Source organism: Lissotriton vulgaris, chromosome 5 (assembly GCF_964263255.1).
Source record: "Lissotriton vulgaris chromosome 5, aLisVul1.2, whole genome shotgun sequence".
Classification (NCBI taxonomy): domain Eukaryota; kingdom Metazoa; phylum Chordata; class Amphibia; order Caudata; family Salamandridae; genus Lissotriton; species Lissotriton vulgaris.
Genome location: NC_141693.1, coordinates 438159138 through 438179567, shown reverse-complemented (window position 1 = coordinate 438179567; position 20430 = coordinate 438159138).

Below are 20430 nucleotides of genomic sequence, written 5' to 3'. Positions count from 1 at the left end.
GGAACCCTTTTTAACAATTGGCGCCCAACGTGGGGCCCGAACCGACTCGTGGATCCAGTGGGAGAGGTCCCGACGACAGAGTGAACGACTGCAACGATCGGAAGGTACCCTGTCCGATAGACCCTTGTCTGACAGCCGATCATCCGAACTTCACTGGCTCCGAACAGACCTCTCTCGAGTGATCTACGGTCCTGACTGGGAACCATCAGGAGTGCCACGAGAAGTACGAAGAGAAGAGGACGATCGGGCGCTGGATTCGGAAGACGAGAAACTGTCCATGCGGTCCGGGTAAGGTCGTGTAAACACGACGAATTGCGAAAGTGATAGATAATTGAAAATAATTGATAATTGTTGAGAAAATACTAGTATTACTTTTTGTTAATTTATTGGAGATTCACTGTCTACAAACGGAGAAACAACAGGCTCTCCCTTTATAAACAGCGAAGGATAGGTACGCACCCGTCGGACCTATCTTTCTCCCCCACTGAACAATTGCCCCTTCCCCCTATTGATTAACTGTTATAGATTGTTTTCTGGAGATTCTCTGTCTGCAAACAGGGAAAAATAGGTCCCCTCTTTACAGATAGTGAAAGGGTAGGTGACGCGAACCTTTGCGAGCCTACTTATTCTCCCCATTGACCATATTGATTTTTTATTTTTGACCTAACATTGATTGATTGCTCAGAATTGGTTCATGAGGTATTCACTACGTGCAAACAACGTAGAATAGAAATATTCTGTCTAGTCTTTGCGCGCAGTGATAAGATAGGTAGTGCTGACTATTATCCCATTGTGATCTGTCATGCCTGTCTTCTCCCCACTGGTCAATAGCCTGTTTAACCCGGACCGCTTATTAGAGATGAACCATCCGGCTCCGCTGGAAGGCACCCCTAATAAGGACATGTTCATGAAGCATGGATTAATTGCTATAGCCTATAGTGAGCTGTGGCATAAATATACGAAAAAGGATCGAGAAAGACAGTGGCCACTGAGAGGATCCTTTGATCTCGACAAAATAGAAACAGTAGAAATAGCCCTTCGTAGGAATGAAACAACACCTATTATGCTCGATAGTCTCGGTATGTGGCGCAAAGAAGCCACGCAACGAAGGGAAGGCGACGAATTCAGAAAAGGTGAGGGGGTACGACGGATAACCCCCCAAACGTCTAGTAGGCAAAGGGAAGGGCCAGCGATGGCACTGCCCCGAGGAGTAGACATGAAAAGCGAACGGTGTAAAGGGATGTGCCGACAAGCCAACCCCGGAACACAACGACCCGAAGGTAATCCCCCGACATTACGCACAGGACGGACAGATTTAAAACCAAACCAATGTGCTTTCTGTAAATGTCTTGGACACTGGAAAGCCCAATGCCCGACTCTGCAAAGCATAGGTAAGAATGGAAGGTTGACAGAAAGGACGGACCGACAGAAAGGAAAAAGACGTGAGATAAAAACCAAACAGACTAGTGCAGACAGAACAGACAGGACCACCCCGTTTGATTATGCTCGGTGGCACAGATTTCGTCAGGCCAATTTTAACGACATGTTAGAGTTCTGGGACTGATTGCTCTCTGTTGCTCCCCCACTCTGAAAAACAAACACAACTGCAGGTCAGTGTAAACAACCCCCCGTTAAAGAAAAGACTCAAGGAAGCCAAGCGTCTATTATATAAACTTAGGATTTAATTACGGTAAAGAAAACACACAACCTACGGTAAATAGAATAACTAGTAGAACTCTCACTAAAACAAACTTTACTGATAGGAAAAATACAAAACGTGTTATGCTCACTCCGGAAGTCCTCCAATGTAACAGTTCGACGGTCCCGCCCATCCGGAACACCTAGCACGTGTGGGGTGGGGCCTGCCAGCAACCATGGGCCAAAAAGAGATCGCCGGCGAGAAGGTACCAGAGACTCCACAAAGCAGGCAATGAAATGGTCTTCCCATACTGCCCTTCCAGGGATGGCGTCCCCCGGGCCGCAGGTAGGGAGGGGGCGGCTGCAAAAGACCCCCTCCCTCGTATCTTCTGGTCCGGCCATCACGAATTCCACCATCGAACGGATGCAGGGTGGGCAGGGAGGAAGAGGCGACGCGGACGAGCCTCTTCCACCTCCACAGGTAGGAGGCTCCCCTGCCCTGGTCCGGCGCCGATGTCCTCCAGCCGGGCGACGGCCATATACCTACGCTGCACAGGAAATATAATGTCCGGCTGGTATATTTCCATAACACAGGACATACAATGCCCGCCTGGTATATTTTCTCAGTACAGGACATACAAGACCCGGCTGGTATACTTACGCAGCACAGGACATACAATGTCCGACGGGCATATTTGCGGAGCACCGGATGTACAGTGGTCCCCCAAGAGTCGGAATCAGGGGTGTAGGGTGGTCATCATGTGCGCCCCTGATTCCAAGAGACGGTGTAGGATGCACCGGGAGAGGAAGACGGCACGGTGAGCCTCCCTCACCTCCCCAGATGAAGGCTCCACTGCTGCACCCTGGCGCCCCGAACCAAAATGTCCTGCTCCAACCGCATGATGCTCTGTTTTTCGCCATCACAAGAAGTTTTCCTCCACTCCTGATGGATACGGCAAAGGTTGCTGCAGGGCCTCAAAATGGCGTCTGGGCCCTCAAAAGGCGGGTCTAGGCCGCTGGAGTAACTTTGTCCGAAATTGCAACTCGGGCGCTTGCCCACCTGGGCGCAAGCCCCCACCATCGACAAACATCCCCTCGACTTTGAAGATTCTACCAAAGTCCCAAGAGCCCTCGGCCCCTTCAGGCTTCCGGTGAGGAACAGTTGCATTGATCTCAAATGAAATAACCACGGCACAGCAACAAGATGGCGGTGCTCTCGTGTCTGCATCAGCTTCCGTCTGAACCACCCAGGAACATTATGGGCTAACGAACTCGAGCAAGTTCCGGTTGAACATCAACATGACCCGGTAAGAGAGACTTTACCCCCTCCCTCTCTTGATTGACGGTCCACACCACCAGCCCCCTTTGTTGGCACAGTTTTCTTTTGGACTACCGAAAGGGACTCTGGTCCAACCGCCAATTGGCGGGGATATTTTGCCCCTGATGCTACTTCCGGACTAAACCGGCCTCGCCCAAAATGGCGCTGGCATCAATGGAAACTAACGGATGCCTCGTGGTATTCCTTAGCTAATGAAACTGGGTGTACTAAGATATATATATATATATACGAACCATTGCGCACTCGATGTTAAAGGGAGGAGGGTTCACTTGGCGAACATTTAAGAAGGGTTCCGTAAAAATGTTGATTTCAATGAACAATTTATTTTTAATATTTGTTGTAACTGATACATAACGTCGCTCATGATGCACGCCCGCGGTTTTGCATTTAGGAAATGTGATTTTGATGAGCTTGACTGTGTTTCCATCTATGAACTGAAATGCCCCTGATTCCTTCGTCACGCAATGAAATGTTTTTGGTTACTTACAAATAATTAATTAGACCTTTTTTTACATGTTCTTGTACTACAAGATAACCCCCTACTGTATGTGCTTCCATCGACGACATGTCAGGCCAAAATATGAATTGCGCTCTCACATTTTACGTACTGAATAATTCTACAAATAAAAGTCTTAAAAACTATAGATAGGCATCGCGTACTCTTGTAAATACGGGTATCGGTGGGAGGGTTTTTCTGTGCGCAACTGTTCTGCTCTCTTTTTAAGGTTATCCGAGAAATGGTTGTTCGGCCCTGGGTTGATGGTCAAATCGAAGGTATGATACGCTGCCTCCAAGATATGCGACTAAGCTCAGGAACTGACGTATGAAGAAGGACCTCGACTTCAGGGAATGGGTAAAGTAAAAGGGTGTGATTGTTAAATTGTTATAAGGATATGGTGGTCGAAGGTACTAAGGTACAGGGTTGAACGAAGAACTGGTATGCCTTAAGAACATCACAGCTTTGGGAATGATTTAGGGACCCCGATGACCGGATACATCTACGAAACCGGGTACCTCGCGCTAGGCACCTCCGATTCCTCTTTTTAGCGTTTTTCACTACACACGATCCTTAATGCCATCCTCGAACCTCCCCATGAACCACCTATCACATTGCCTGCCCCCATGACTTTAAGAAACCAGAACCCTAAGGGATTATATCCCGAAGAGACAAATACGAGTATGTGGTAAGTAAAGGATTTTCGTGCCCTTACATTTGATGTGTTCGAATGTTGTCCCCCTACCTCCCCTATTCTCCCCCTTTTCCCTCTGCAGGTTACATTAGAATCCCGATTAGAGTATCATAAGGGATCTGGAACCACGTCACGCCCGATGCATGAAGACGGACTAACGCTGCAAAATGGCACAACAAGGACGCCCTCACGACCTTTTTACCAAATCTAACGCTTTTCTGTCCCAAAACTGCATGCTTCCTACCTCCTAACACAGACCCGAAACGTCTAACGTTAGGTCACGCACTTAATAGCCCAAACAATACACGGTCATTCCCCATGTCACACGTGTACTGTTTGGCCTATTGTCTCTCTCTCTCTCTCTCTCTCTCTCTCTCTCTCTTACTCTCTCTCTCACTCTCTCTCTCTCTCTCTCTCTCTCTCTCTCTCTCTCTCACTCACTCTTCCACCCCTCCTCACTTTCCCTCTTCATAGCAACTGGCACCTAATTGGCGAACCTGGTGCACCTCCTGATTGGCCCCAAATACCACAAGTATTTGCACAAATTTGTCCTAAATAAAATTGTATCGATACCACGTTATTACCTCTCCTTTTCTACTAAAATATGGATGAAATTTAAATTGGCCGATAGGAAAGGGACAGGTAAGACGACTAAGGTTCCCTAAATTTGACCCACTCTCAGGGAACTATTTGTCAGTGGCTCCTATGATAGAAATGTGTCTGTGGTAATGCGACCATCCCCATTGAAAATTGTCTCCGTACCCCAAGCTGTAAGAAATGATCGAGACACCCCCATCTACCCAAAATGCCCCCAGTTTGGTATCCATAAGATCCCTCCTTCCCCGAGAATAAGTTTAATAATTATTGCAAATCACCCTTCCCGAGTTTTTGTAGTAACCAGGTTGCGAGGATTTATATAGAAAGTTAGAAGGATGTGTGCAAAGTTGAAAATTAGATTGAAAATCGAAAGAACTTGTTGCAGTAAGCCTGGTTGGAAATAAGATGTTTTTTATGCAATGCAGACTTGTTTAGCCTATGTTCATCCCTCAGAAGGATGCCTATCAGACTATGGTGAATAGCACGTTGCACTTTTTGTAAAATACAAGGCCCTGAAGACCAGCCTAGCCTTTCAAGACTTGTACTAGGGAAATGGGTCTCTGCCAGAAGAACTGACATCTACTATACTAGACATATGACAAATGAACGAAATAATCATCAAAGCGCCAAAGAATTAGCCAGCGAAAGGAAATTGTAAGGAATCCAGCAAACCCATCATCAATTGTTTATACGTTAGCCGCAAGAATCTCTAATGTAGCGAGTGCTTACCCCAGTTGCTTGGTGTTGGGAGAGAAATAGACTTATGTAATTACCTTCTTCTGCAAAATCTCTAAAGACTGTCTTTTCAAACTCATTTAAGGGTATCACTGTCGGAGGAGAAAGAGATCGGATGTGGGAGCACGCGGCCTGACTACGGATCGTGGAACATCAGCAACGGAGGCCGAGGTGAGACCACAGCAGTAAGGAGTCGCAGGACGGGGCACTGTTTCAAACAAAGCTAAGGAAAGGGCTGACCTGAAGCCCCTGCTCTATGATCAACGTGTGCCAAGAGTCCCCGCTCTCTGAACATGGTTACGGACTCGCCTGTCGCAAACTCTCCGCCTCCCCCTGATCTGCTCCCGACTTGGCCTTGCTCCATCCCCTCCTCCTCCGACCTACCATAAGGACTGTTCACACCCACACCTTTCCATCCGAACTCCCAAGTTCCTCCAAATCCTACTGAGCTACCCAGAGAAAAGTACTCCCTGCGTCAGAAGGGAGGGAGCTCCGACTAAATAGACCACGAACTATGTTAAACCCCAGAACGGTGACCTAGAACTCCACCAAGGGACGCCCCCGAAGAAAAGCTAAACAAAGTCTGTGGTTCTGCCCGCTACCAAACACCCTGAAGATGATGGAAGCAACAGGAAATGCCCGCCACAGAGACTCAAGATACGAACAGATCTCACAATTCTGGAACAATCGCATTTTTTATTGCAAATCAATGCTCTGCGCTACAAAAGAAAGTGCACCTGTTCCAAAACCGTAACGCATTGCTCCTATGGGGTCTGGCGAAACTAAGCAAAAAGTACCCCTGCCCGCAGACCTCCAACGACTCAATCCACATGAACATTTTTGTTGATAGGTAATCCAGGTGCTCAACAGTGCTGACAGAAGACGACAAAGGACAACGAGAACTCTGACATTTTTTACTGTATCTCCTTTCTCTCCCAATCACCATTGGACTGACTATGCACCCGCCGTTTACAAAAAGGACTTACTTATATGATAACTCACCAGTTCTTATTCTATGATCTGTACCCAACGCCCTCACTGCGTAATTCTAGTCTGATATTGCATTACGATGATTTTTTTCCTGCAACCAACTTAACAATGAACCCGCTTACTAGATGATGAGATTTTTCAATGTGATGTTTATAAAATAATGTGTATGCGCAGTTCCTTTGCCTAAGCCCCTCTCCCTTACTTATGATCGCTGCATATAGGTGTAGATAGGAAATAGGCCAGCAAGATGTCTTGGAAATGTTAAAGGGAGGACTGTGAAAAATGAATACAATCTTGGTGAACATTATCTGCGCCATCTTGCCCCCCCCCCCCTTTTTCGAGCCCATTCGTGCGCGTAAGCGGCAGCCATTTTGAATGCCATGGCCTCCCTGCCCCTCGCTAATAGCCAGCGTGTCTCTCTCTCTCTCTCTTAACCTCGCAAGCATTCCCCCGCACGCTGACAACCCCCGCTCTCTCATGCCTTGGGTCATAAACCCCTCTTCAGCGCAGCTTCACCACTGAATCCTATCCTGTTCCCAGCGCGACACCTCCCCTCATTCCTTTCATGGCCTCAGATCCTTTTGATGCAAACCCCTTTTCCTGTGTCCCCGTTTGTCTTCCTCGTTCCCAGGCCGCCACCTGACCCTGCGGATACTGTTTATTACCCCGTACAGTAGGAAGTTTCCCCCTCCCCATCAAAAGACCCCCGAACCGATCAAAGCCCCCACCCCATGAGATCCGATCAACCCCATGCATTCCGTGAATCGGCGGAATGCCCTGCTGTGCGACAACCAACACCTGTTGTGACCGGGGTGGGGAATCCAACTGTAAATGTATGTGGGAACGGATCTGAAGGGGAGATTCCGAGGATGTTCTTTTAAGGTCTAAAGTATTGCGAGAATGTGTTATGTGCAATAAAGGTCGTAAAACCTAGTATAAGAGGCCAGGCCTCAGAGATGTGGTTAGAGCACCTCGTGACGATACTTGCTGTCTGAATTGATGTGTTCTCCTCCGGAGAGAATAAAATCCTCGTTTCCCGCCTTCCAGTCTCCAGCGCCTGCTTCTTCATTGATTAATATTGGTGGGTCATAGAGGCGATACTGCCGGGCAACATAAAAGGGTCTTTGGTTACCGGTTGTCTTTGGAACCCTTTTTAACACTGACACCTCTACCCCGTTGGTAAAAGGGAGGTAATGGAGGCCCATCAGCCTCCAGAAAGGCCAATCAGGCACCAACTGGGCCGCTGGCGGTATCCGAGCAACAGACACCAACCAAATCGGACAACATGCTGCCTAAAAAAGAGGCCCACAGCTGGAACTCAGATATCGGCCCCATGGCCATTGCTCAAGTGCCCGCCTTACCAATCCAACCCTGCCCTTGTGTCGTAAACATCTCGGGAGAAGAGGTGGGCTTAACGGAGACCTAAATGTCTCTCTAGATTTTAAATTCTCTACTGCAGGACTTTCGAGTTTAGATCGAGTAATATACCCCATTTCATTTAAAGGAAAGAGAAAATATGAACAAAGCGGATTTTGGGGTGAGGGAAGTGCGGGGCACCACTACCTCACTCACCTGTTGCAGAAAAATAGTCTAGTGGCTAGGACACTGGTAACACATTGAACAAAAGTAATTGCCTAAATATACTATTTCTACTGGGTACTGTGGAATGTGCCTCAAGCACTTCCTATCAAACATATCAATTGTTTTCTCTAGATAAAAAAGGCTCCATAATTCAGGAGGTGAAATCCGAAAACCACAGTACCTGCTTTTCATACACTGATTTCATGGCTATATAAAATTCTACAGAATCTCATCAGACCTGCCAACTTCACAGTGAGAGGAGGGATGCGGCTTTCGAAGCGGTGGGATTGTGCTGAACACAATCTGAGGCACTTTAATTCACTGCCTTCCCACCTCAAACCAAAAAAAAACGTTAAATCTTTTGCGCATGTGAACCTGAAAAAACGTCCAAATTATACTTGGAGGGATTTGTGTTTGGGTAAAATCCAAGTACTGAATGGGGAATCTGAAGATGATTTCACTGTGATCAGGGCTTAATTTGAGCCAGTGGTTTCCAGTGCTCAGCACCAGCACTTAATCATCAACACAAGCACTTTTCATGAGTAGCAGTTAAGGACACATTCATTTATGGTAGGCATAGGGAGATTAAGTGATTTGCCCGGAATCACAGGATGTTGAGCCGAAGCCAAGACTCAAACATAGTTCCGCAGCTCCGAAGTCGGCCGCTCTCCCCACTTTCATGATTCTGATTTAGGCAGTGCTAACAGGAGAAATAGGGTGGTTCAAGCTGCCTCCTGACTAGAGCCCCTGCACTTATTTCTTTACAAATTAACCACTGACTGTGATCATGGTTGAAGACATGGTAGGGCTGGTCAGATAGCCCCTAGAGGGCATCCGACACCATAGCTTCACAATTTTCATAGTTAGACATTGCCTACATACTCTCTTCAATAAATAGGTGCACATACTTAAAGAGAGAGTTAGAGAAAGGGAGCTCAAGGAGTATATTCATTTTCCTTGGCACTAGGTTTTCCTCCCTCGCTGTAGTGCAAGCTACATTGATGCCACCCTTGCTTTGCGGCACACAATGGACCACAGTGTGTTCATAGAAATTCACAATTGGAATTTCAAATTGCAGGACGTGTTTCTGCATTGTAAATCTGAAAATTGAATTTACCAAGTTAGAACACATTTGCAAATATCTGTGTGACTTCAACAGGAAATTGCTATAACAAGGATTCTGCAAGCTCCCAGCCACATCGTTGCACAGCAGTTCCGTAGAGTTTAATGTTTTCAAACATTTAAAATCCCACCAACAAACCCACCATGCATAGGAAGGAATCACTGGACCCACTTTCCCAATATTGGTCAAGGCACCACAAAATTAGCCGACAAACGTAATCTCAAGTTAAACATTAGGATGACATGAATCTTTTTCAATGTTCAGATACTTTACAAGAGTGAAGCTCAAAAAGGGCTACTCAAAATCAAGTCTTTTGGACCAAGGGCCATTTAGCACTCTTCCCACAGCCACTGTGCATTGAGTAATCGAATGATGGGGCTTAGAATTTGCAGCAGCAATAGATCAGGCATCTTTTGGACTAGAGAGGTGAAATAAAAAAGTTCTGAAAGTGGCCTAGTGGGTCTCAATCAATGAAGGCAACCTGCATGGAGACCCACAAATGTCAAATGGATTCTCTGCCTATAGGTGAGATCAGAAAATTATGAGGAAATCCTTTTCCCACCAACCCACTCCTGCCCACTATGATGACACAAACCCCGCCTGTAGAAAATTAGACTGCAAGATGGATGTATCGGTGTGGGGAAAGATGAGTTGAGGAGAGCAGTCTTAGAAAGTAGGAGTTGTCCAATTGAGGATCCAACACTAGCACCTTTTTGGACTACTCGTTGCTCATCTTCTATGTCATGCTCAGTTCTTGGAGAGCTGGTGATTGCCAAGCAAGTACTCCGGTCCAGACCAAAATGTCAGAGACAGGTCTACTCCGCTTAAGGTAGTCACGTTCTAGGCCTATTTTTTTAAAACTTTTTTTATTGAGTTTTTACAATTTTAAATTAACAATGGCAGTATATTTTCAGGAAGATCTAAAGCAGTACACCTACATTAGATGTTCACTTCGCGACATGTCTCAGTTATATTGCACAAATTCAATTAGGTTGAGGATGATTTATTTAGAGATATTCCGGGGTAAGATGACCCATGAGCATAAACAAATAAATCATATACAACTAACACAATTTATTAAGCTTAATGGCAAGTAGTACCCAGTTTCATACTTAGATAAACCTGTATATCGGCATGGCAGTGATCGTGAAATGAGCCTTTCCGGGGCTAGTTCCACTTACTCATTCTAGACCTATTCATACCTTCATGTCCATTGCAAAAAAGTGACCCTTATGGTCCAAAATATCTACTGTGCAAGGGCTGCTTTAGTAGAAAGAAGAGAACTAAACTACAGCCTGAAGGGTGCCAACACAAATCCAAAGACGAAAGCTAAAGAGGCGGAAAGTAGTGCTCAATCACAAGGGTTGTACTTATGAAACTGGGTGGATCTTCGATTGATGCTAAGAGCCTCCTACATAGCCTTCCCCACCAGCAACAGGCTGGGAAAGACGTGGTAGACAAAAAATATGATGGACCAGAATGTGACTTGAGTAATTACCAGTGTCTATGATGCATTCAAGCACTACGCCCATGGTTTGTCTGTTTTTCTCAGGGGTAAGAAGCAGAGTCACCAAAAGATATAGGGTGTGTTTGATTCTGCATATAATACAGCGCCCTAGGCCCAGGTTTTGCGAAGATCATCAAGGTTCTGATCTTGTCCACATGAATGTGAAGGACAGCTAGATGTGCTCAGGGTCACAGGGGTTCTTTTCCTGGGATGACTTAGATCTATGGTTATTAGGACACTGAAGCTGGAGAAAGTCACTGGAAAATGAGAGAAAATGGGATCTCTGAGGGACTCTTGCTTATTTCACAGTCACTGTGTCTTTTATGAGTGGCCATCAGCTACATTGTCCCTCCTAATCAGATCCCGTACATCTTGTGAACCACACCCACCCAGAGGAAGCAAAAAAGTCATGGTTAAGAGAAACTGGTTGGGCGTTCTATGATTGCAAGTAGGAACTGATCTATAATCCATTAGCAATGTTGTCAGTTGAAAGGCTCCATGGCCTTCTGAAGATGAAGTCCCCGTCCGCGACTATGAATGAGAATTTTCTCTGGGTGTCCTCTGGTGTAGCAGAGTCCAGAACTGTCCTAGAGGGAAAGATCATAAAAAACATGCAAAACACCGCTCAGGGGTTAGAGTTTTGAGTTCATCGTGCAGGAAGGACACCAGGCTGGAATGAAAGTATGGAACAAAGACAGGATTGCAAAGTTCCCGTGCCATCTGACACTTCCAGCCAACATCTTACCTGATTCTGAATGGGTTGGAGACGATTTACTGCCAGTGGGTCAACATCAGGGCTGCCTTAACAGCATTATAGGTCCCTGGGCAAAGCAGTGCGCTGGGCCCTGCCTACACAACCAATCACAGGAATAAAAAAGTTGAATGGAAAAATTGTGTTCAATTCTGGTCTGCATGGGGCCACTATGCTCGTGGGGACCCCAGGCCACTGACCAGCATGTCCATACGTTAAATTGGCACTCGTCAACACACAGGGAATTTTCAAAGTCCTCTTTAATACAGAGCTATGCTCAGAACACACCCCTCCTCTCTCTGATGTCAAGATGTAGTTGGAATTACACGAGTTCACTTTATGGAGAGATAATGGTGAAATAAACCTTCATCCTAATTTGTGTCCACTTGTGAAGTCTGCCAGACGTGTCTGTGACTTTCAGGCACAAGAGGACATAATACCAATGATTCATTGATAGATCCCCAGAGAGATGCACAGTTTTGAAGCAGATGACAAGAAGAATGCATAACAGGTAAATATGCATAATTTCCATGAAACTCACGGAAATGTTTCCTGATTTTTTTTTTGTTGAAATTTCACCCACACCTGGTTAATGTAACATAGGGTCCTGCTTGACATTGTGGGATCTGGCATCCAAATCTAAGGCAATGACGTTCAACTATGTTAAATGCGGACAGCAACTCTGATAAAATAAGAACTGTGGGTCAGTCCTGGTCTATCTCCCACCGAATAAGCTATTTCAATGTCATTTCTGATGAAAACCAGGAATGGTTTGAAACCAGCAGCATGCTTCTGGGACTATATGATCCTTTCTATTTTTGTGGCGTAGGAAAAACAGAAATGTAAATATATGAATGTTTTTTTTGTGCCAACATGTATGGTCTCTTATTTCTCATGCAGTCCTTTATCTTTTCTATTGAGTGAGAGGGATAGGTTTGCCATCCACCTATGGATTATATTGGGTGGGCGAGGGCAGAAGCAGCACACACTTGTTTCCAAATTCAGTTTCAGGAATCTGCTCATTTTGCTCCACGAAGAGGATGTACATAATACCGTATAGGAGATTTAGCAGGTGTTCCGATATAAACAGGTCGCCTATAGAGACACCAAGCTCTTCACAAACATTATGTATGTCTGCTTGAACTCCAGAGGGCCAATAAAAAACACCGAAGAATCGACCTTCACCCATCTCATGTCTCTGTCTGAGGAAAGCAAGCTGAAAAAATAATGTCCTCTAGCAAGAGTGTTGATTATTACGGCACAGAACCACAAATCAGGTGCTTTTGCTAAATTGAGATGGATTACTAGGCTTATATTCTTTAAAAAGAAATTATATGCGAACCAGATTCTTTTGAAAGGATTTCATTTAAAAATTAGCCCATGGATCCATCTTCCTTCAGTGCTTGCAGAGACCACATCTCCAATGAAAACATTTCTTAATGCATTCGTGGGATACGTTCAAATTCTACATGTGAAGTTTCATGCAGTTGCCTGCATTAGTGTTAAGGAGGCCACAGTGTGTATATTTTGTTTGTATAGAGCATTTCTGCTGTCTCCCTTTCACGCAACACAGCACAGCACAGCAACTTTGCTTTGCATGAAATTTTACTAAATGTGCCCCTTGGAATCAGAGGTTATTACTGGACCCAGGGATGCTAGTATTTAGTAGGTGTGGTAACATCCCATTTGTTTTTGGTAACAAAAAAAAAATCAACAACCATGATTTATTAGACCAAGTGCAAACGGTGAATACATCACATTACTAAATTCACGAGGTTAGTGACAGGAGTATCTGCAGGCATTGCTGTGAGCTAGCTTGTAACTGTGCAGCCCGCCATGAGAAAATACAGCATAAGGGCAAAATCCACCAATGGTCACTAAATAGTACCTGTAGTGACATCTGAAATAGGAAATAACATGCTGAAATGGGAAACATCCTTTACAACGAAACTTTTACAACGCAGTGCTATTACAACGCAGGTTTTACAACGAAAACCATTACAACGCATTGCGCTGGGGGGCGCTCTAGGATAGGAAATAGATTTAATTTGCTATCCAACACCTTCCCTAGTGTCCACGGGGACTGGAGTTGGAATAGTAAATTAAACTATTCACTATCCAGCACCCCAAAGCGCTATGCGTTGTAATGGTATGCGTAGTAAAACCTGCGTTGTAACAGCATGCGTTGTTAAAGCATGCGTTGTAACTTCATACATCCTGCTGAAATTGGTGCTACCGCGCCTATTACTTCTTTATTTCCAAATACCAGTCTTATTTTCACATGCAGTTTTAAAAGACCACATGGCATATATATTACAAGGCACATCCTGCCAAATAATTAATATAGTAAATAAGTGCGCCAAGCCTTGTCTCACTTTGTGTGCATCACATCAACTTCATGTATCAATACAAAGGTGCATTGTGCCTTATGTTACTACAGTGTAAAGCTGGGTGGATTACATTGTGTCTGACCATGATTCTGAAATCCTTGCTGCTGAATAGCTAGTAGGGCTGGGAAAGTACCATAGAGCCTAAGTGTACATCCGCTTTTCTCAATATCAGCAAGCCTATGTTGCACTCACGAGTTCTATATAGTTTAATTTGGTGATTTGCATTTGTAGTTTTTGGTGTTATAATGTCAATGCACATGAATATGTATCATATAACGGTAAAGGTGGGGCTAATTTAATATGTACAAAACCATATTTCTCATATCCCTTCAGTGAACTTTACTAATCAGTATCCAAAATATTTGCTGTGAGTAAATGGCAAAAACAAGTTCATTTGGGAGAAAAACGAATTAACCCCAAAATACGAATGGAATCTTGAAAAAAACAATACTTTTTTTGACATAAGAAAGTGACACTCGAGGAAAACAATTGGAGGTCTTGAATGGAGAGGACCCCATTACATACGGCCTGGTAAAAAGGCATTTTAATTCCACAAATGATTTTACCAAAACCAGGACATATAACTGTGCCTTTACAAATTGTGGCATCTGAAATTGGGAATACTATATCAAAATTGGCTTTAAATCACTCATTTCCTCATTCTTCCCGAATTCCAGTCCTTTTTTCAGCCTTTTTTTTACACATGTAGGTGGTTAAGAGCCCATAAATACCAGGTAATTTGTAATTTCGTTGTAGTCGAAAACGGTATATACGGCCCAGCAGTAACTAAGTCCAGAGCCTGGGAACCATCACGTGACTGCTGACATTTTAATGCTGTAGCCTGAGCTCCCTCTGTGCTCCCTTCTCTCGCACCCAATTGATACCGGCAGCTGTCAAGCAGTGAGGCGGGAATCCCAGGAGCCCTGAGAACATGGAGGCCTTTTCGTCTGAGAGCTTCTTCCTTGTCTGGGAAAAAGGCAGAATTGTAAGTTCAGTGTGTTACACCACATGGGTTTGTCAGTCTTACAGAGGTCTGTCTCCATGTTTGCCCTGTTTGAAGTTCATGGGATCATATTAACCGGTTGCAGTGCTTTAAATGGGCTGGTGCTGTGCGGTACTGAGTACTGGGACTTTTTTATTTTGAGAGGGAGAGTACCTGCACTTCTCAAGAGTAACGTAATAATTTTAATTGGAGAGTGCCAGGACTTCTCAGAAACAAGAAGGTACTCTAGTACACGGTACCTGCACTGCTATTTGTCCATTTCAAGCACTGACTCTATGTGATTCGCACGAGAGGACAGCAACGCACACGCTAAGGTTGGCCACTTAATATGCATTATGCTGCTGTGCATGCGTAAGAGGAGCAGACCCGACTGGGCATAAATTGTATTCCGTATTCCAGGGGCGCAACTAGACCCGAAATTCGGGGGGGGGGGCTAACACTCCCAGCCAGGGCTAGCCCTAACACTGGTCGTACACGGTGCAACAGTCTCTTTGGACACCCCCTACCTATTTCCGCCTCCTCCATGAATTCCCTCACTACCACTCACCAACGATGCACCTCATCTCTCTATAGCACCTTTCTGACAAACATTTAATTATTTTTTATAGGGTACTCATAGTTTACTCAGACTCAGTTCTGTGATCTGCATGGCACACGTTCTGTGTAGGCAAATCAATCCTCTGCACTGTGAGGGTGACAGGAGTGCCCATGTGAGTGCATGGTGAGCAACGCGACAGTGTGAGAGAAGGGTAAGAGGATTGACTGCAAGGTGAATAAGGTGACCATATACATTTGGGTACGCATGTAAGTGCAAAGCGGGATGAATTAATGCATAGTTAGTGATGGGCTTGTTTGAGTGAGATTGCATATGGAGCAGTGGGAGGGACAGGTGAGTGAAGTGTCACATGAGTGTAGTATGAGTAGTGTGCTTGTGTGACTGCAGGGTGAGATACAGGGTGAACAGCGCAAGTGCATTGTGAGTGCAGAGTGATCACTGTGAGTGCAGGGTGAGCGGGTGAATGGTGTGAGTGCATGGTGATCAGTGTGAGTGCATTTTGATCGCGGTGAGTGCATGGTGAGTGTGAAAATGAAGGGCGGGAATGAGGAGTGAGTTGTCTGAATGCAGGGTTTAGACACTTGAAGTAACTCAGCATGTTAATGACGTCGACATAGGGTTTTAGATATAAGTTAAACTATTGCTATTATGGCATTAATCAGGGATTGAGGGTAGAAGAAATAAATAATGTGCTGATCCTGCAGCAAACTTACAGTCTTATGATTAGAATCACCAGCTCATTATTTTGATGTCACAGACGGATCAAAAATAAGCAGTCACAGTATTTTCAGCACTTATCTGTGCATACTTCGAACAGCAAATATAAATAGAAAGTACTTTTAATTGTGTTCTAGGGCTGCCTGAATGATCCATGGCTGATAGTTAAAGGGAACAAAGACTGAAAAGTCACATTACGAATGAGTACATACTTTTTTCATTTATAACCCTATTTAGTGTCAAGACGAGGTCTTTGCAGACGCTTTAAACACATGGAGTGCATTTTTCTTTTGGCAACCCTACTTTATATTCCTTTTCATGAAATGCATTTGCACACTACAGCAGAAAATGTAAAATACATAGGTAAGGCAGAGTGGGGGGCCAGGGGAGACTAGAACCAGAAAAAAACCCTAAGCCTCAGTAACCAGTTTACAAAGGTATGGGAATATACAAATGGTCTTCAAAGACCTGTGAACAACTCTGGCGTGCCCGAGATAAGACTCCAGACACTGCCCAGCCGAGCCCACAGCAGCTCGAGCTGCAGCAGCCTGGGCTGAGACACATGATTGGGTGGGGGAGGGGCTGAAGTCCTTTTAGCCCTATGGGCGTTGCACGCCTGCAGGACACTATATAAGGCAGTGAGACTTTGAGCACATCTTTACAAATGTTAGGCGTACCTGGGTGGAATAGGCTGGTTGGACACAGGTGGGTAATGTTCAAAAGTGCAGGCTGGTTACTGTAACATGTCTGGTGTACACAGTGGTTACTCTCTGAGTAGCTCATGCATGTGAAGCAAAGGTGAGGCACATGCTGTTAAATTAGTGTGTCTGGCTAGAGAAAGTTCTGAAGGGAGAGGATAAGCAAGGGCTTCACAGACTGATGTTTTATGCAGTATGGGCCAGCTGCAGGTGGGTAAATACCAGTCAGTAACGCCGAAATTCGATACATTTCAGCATTACAGACCGGTATTTAGCCATTCCTAATGTAGGTAAGGAATCAGTAAATAAGGAATCGGTAAATACCGATTCCTTAATACCGATTCCTTATTGCTCTTGCATTTAAGGAATCAGTAATACCGATTCCTTAAATGCAATGTAGGAAGCACATTAAAGAGTGCTTTTGAGCCTTAAGGAATCGCTAATTACCACCAACTTCAAGTTGGTGGTAAATATCGATTTCCATTCAAAAAGCACTTTTTTGCTTTTTGAAATGTGCCATGTGGCACGCATCCATGCCCTTAGGGCATGTATGTGCACCACATGTGCACACATGCACATTTCAGGGGTGCAACAGGGTGTCCTTTGGACACCCTGGCACCCTTGAAATACTTCCCGGTATTACAGATTCGGTAATACCGAATCAATAATACTGAATGTCTTCACATTCATTCCTAAAGGATTCCAAGCCCATAGAAATGAATGGGTAGGTATTCCTTATTACCGACTCTCAATTACCGATTCGGTAATAAGGAATATTAAGTATTCAGTATTTTTTACTGAATCTTTACCTACATAGGAAATACGATTTCTTAATAGCCAATCGGTAAAATTCGCTATTAAGAAATCGGTATTTCTGATTTACCTACATCTGGCCCTAAATCTTGTTTAGTCGCAGGTCACAAACAAGGGTGCATCACTTACCTGATTAAAGGATCCCAGACAACACATGCTAGTCATCCGATTCCTTATTGCTCTTGCATTTAAGGAATCAGTAATACCGATTCCTTAAATGCAATGTAGGAAGCACATTAAAGAGTGCTTTTGAGCCTTAAGGAATCGCTAATTACCACCAACTTCAAGTTGGTGGTAAATATCGATTTCCATTCAAAAAGCATTTTTTTGCTTTTTGAAATGTGCCATGTGGCACGCATCCATGCCCTTAGGGCATGTATGTGCACCACATGTGCACACATGCACATTTCAGGGGTGCAACAGGGTGTCCTTTGGACACCCTGGCACCCTTGAAATACTTCCTGGTATTACAGATTCGGTAATACCGAATCAATAATACTGAATGTCTTCACATTCATTCCTAAAGGATTCCAAGCCCATAGAAATTAATGGGTAGGTATTCCTTATTACCGACTCTCAATTACCGATTCGGTAATAAGGAATATTAAGTATTCAGTATTTTTTACTGAATCTTTACCTACATAGGAAATACGATTTCTTAATAGCCAATCGGTAAAATTCGCTATTAAGAAATCGGTATTTCTGATTTACCTACATCTGGCCCTAAATCTTGTTTAGTCGCAGGTCACAAACTAGGGTGCATCACTTACCTGATTAAAGGATCCCAGACAACACATGCTAGTCATCTGACAGAGTGGATCACTATATCAGCAGCTGTACATATTGTGCGACAGGGAAGAACTAGTAACGTTGCAGGGTGGGCCACAGTATGGCAAAAGAGACTTTCAGCCACAAATATTTTTGCTTTCTTACAATGGTGTTTCTGACATTGGTGAGGGCTTGGCATCCCCCACAAAGTTTCATTTTTAAAAAACATGGCAAAACAAGAATTGACAAAGTCAAAAGACTTGCACCCAGCACTAGAACTGTGGGTTTTGCCAGTGCTCGTTTCCCAATGGTGTGGGAGAGGTCCCCTGCTCTTTCTTTGCTCTATTTCCACTTTTATATTCGCCTCTCTGTTGCCTTTTCGTGGCCTCTTGTTAAGGGACTCTAGTGGTAAATAGCTTGTGCTATGTATGTCACTCACAGGTAATCCTAGAAAGTGACAGACTCAGAGATGGGCCAGCGTTGTATCTGACGATGAGCTAGGCTTACTAGCTTTTCATTGGCAATGATCGGATATAAGACAGTCTTCAGCCCAGCCCCCGCAGGCTGCGAAGGAACCTAGCAGGAATGTAGCTTCTATTGTTGCTCCTCCTTGTCAGTACCCCACACACCTCTATCCAATGGATAATCTGTGGGGGGTGCGTGTAGATTCGCTGATAAAACTAGGGAGGGAGGATGAAATCGCGTATTTTTTCATGGCATTTTTTTTAAATTACGCCAAACTACATGAAAGAGTCTCACATGACTTTTTACGCCAGGCATACCTCACCTAAAAATGGCATACCACATACCAGCAGAGATTGATTTTTAGGAGAGTGGTTTGAGAAAGACTTATGTTATGACATTTTGTATTATGGAGCATAACATAATACAAAATGTCATCAAATGTCATCTAAAACAAAATTCCTGCGGTTCAGAAGATTTCGCAAGTGTAATTGTAGCATGTTTTGTAGGATGCACGAATCAACATTTATTTAAACGAATTACAAATGAATTACCTTTGTTTCCAAATGTTCATTATTTATTTCAACCGATTGTGTCCCTTTAATCCTTTTAATCATGTAGTGTGAAATCAGTTACACTAAACTCTCTGCATTTCAGACCAAACCGGAGAATTCACTCCCTGTGCTACTAACTTCCACACTGTCATACAAAGAAAAGAGGAAAACAAACTACACTTTATTTGAAAACATATTAGAAGATAATTGCCCCTATCAAGTAAAAAATGGCATGTAGAATTACTCAAACTGACAACTGCAACATACACTTGTTTTAGAATAAAGGTGGGTGAAATATTCTGTTCCGTCAGTGGAATTGGCAGTGTTTTGGTGACTCTGCTTTACTCTTGTAACACTTCTAACACAGAGATCCAGTCAAATTCTGCCAATTGCTGGGGGGGGGGGCAATTTTTTTCTTGTGCGCTGCTTCAGAACGGTAAATTGGCCAGTGCTAGTGAGGTTTGAAGTCCCCTAGTGGGATATTCGGTTGCTAGGAGGACATCCAGCGAGATTTTCTGAATGCGGGCAGTTTTGGGCGGTTGCAACCGTTTATGGTCAGAATGATAATGCTCGAGTACAAAACCTACTTGAGCTGCCGCAAAATCAACTTGAGTAGGTGCGCCCTCTGGAGCACCTTGAGGTGTCATTTGAGCTGAGTTTGCACAAGGAATTAACTCACAGCCCTAAATCACAGCGTGAGCAGGGGAAAGGGCCAATTTTCGCTCTTTGACAGAAGTCCATGGAATCTTGCTGAGTTTTTATGCAACTGCATAGAATTATGCACAGTCCAATTCTGTGAGTTCCGCCCATCCATGTTATAGAGATATATAAGATTTTCGGATAGGTAACTCGCCAATATTGCCCAAGACTTGGTTATGAAGTAGGGGAGTGCTTGGCAAATGCAGATTAGGAGTTGTGCAGGTCTGCTCCATAACTTGAGTAAGCCTCTTCACCTTACCAGCTGCTTAGAGCTGTCACTAAACTGAGAGATAATCAATTTTGTCTACTACTGTGCATT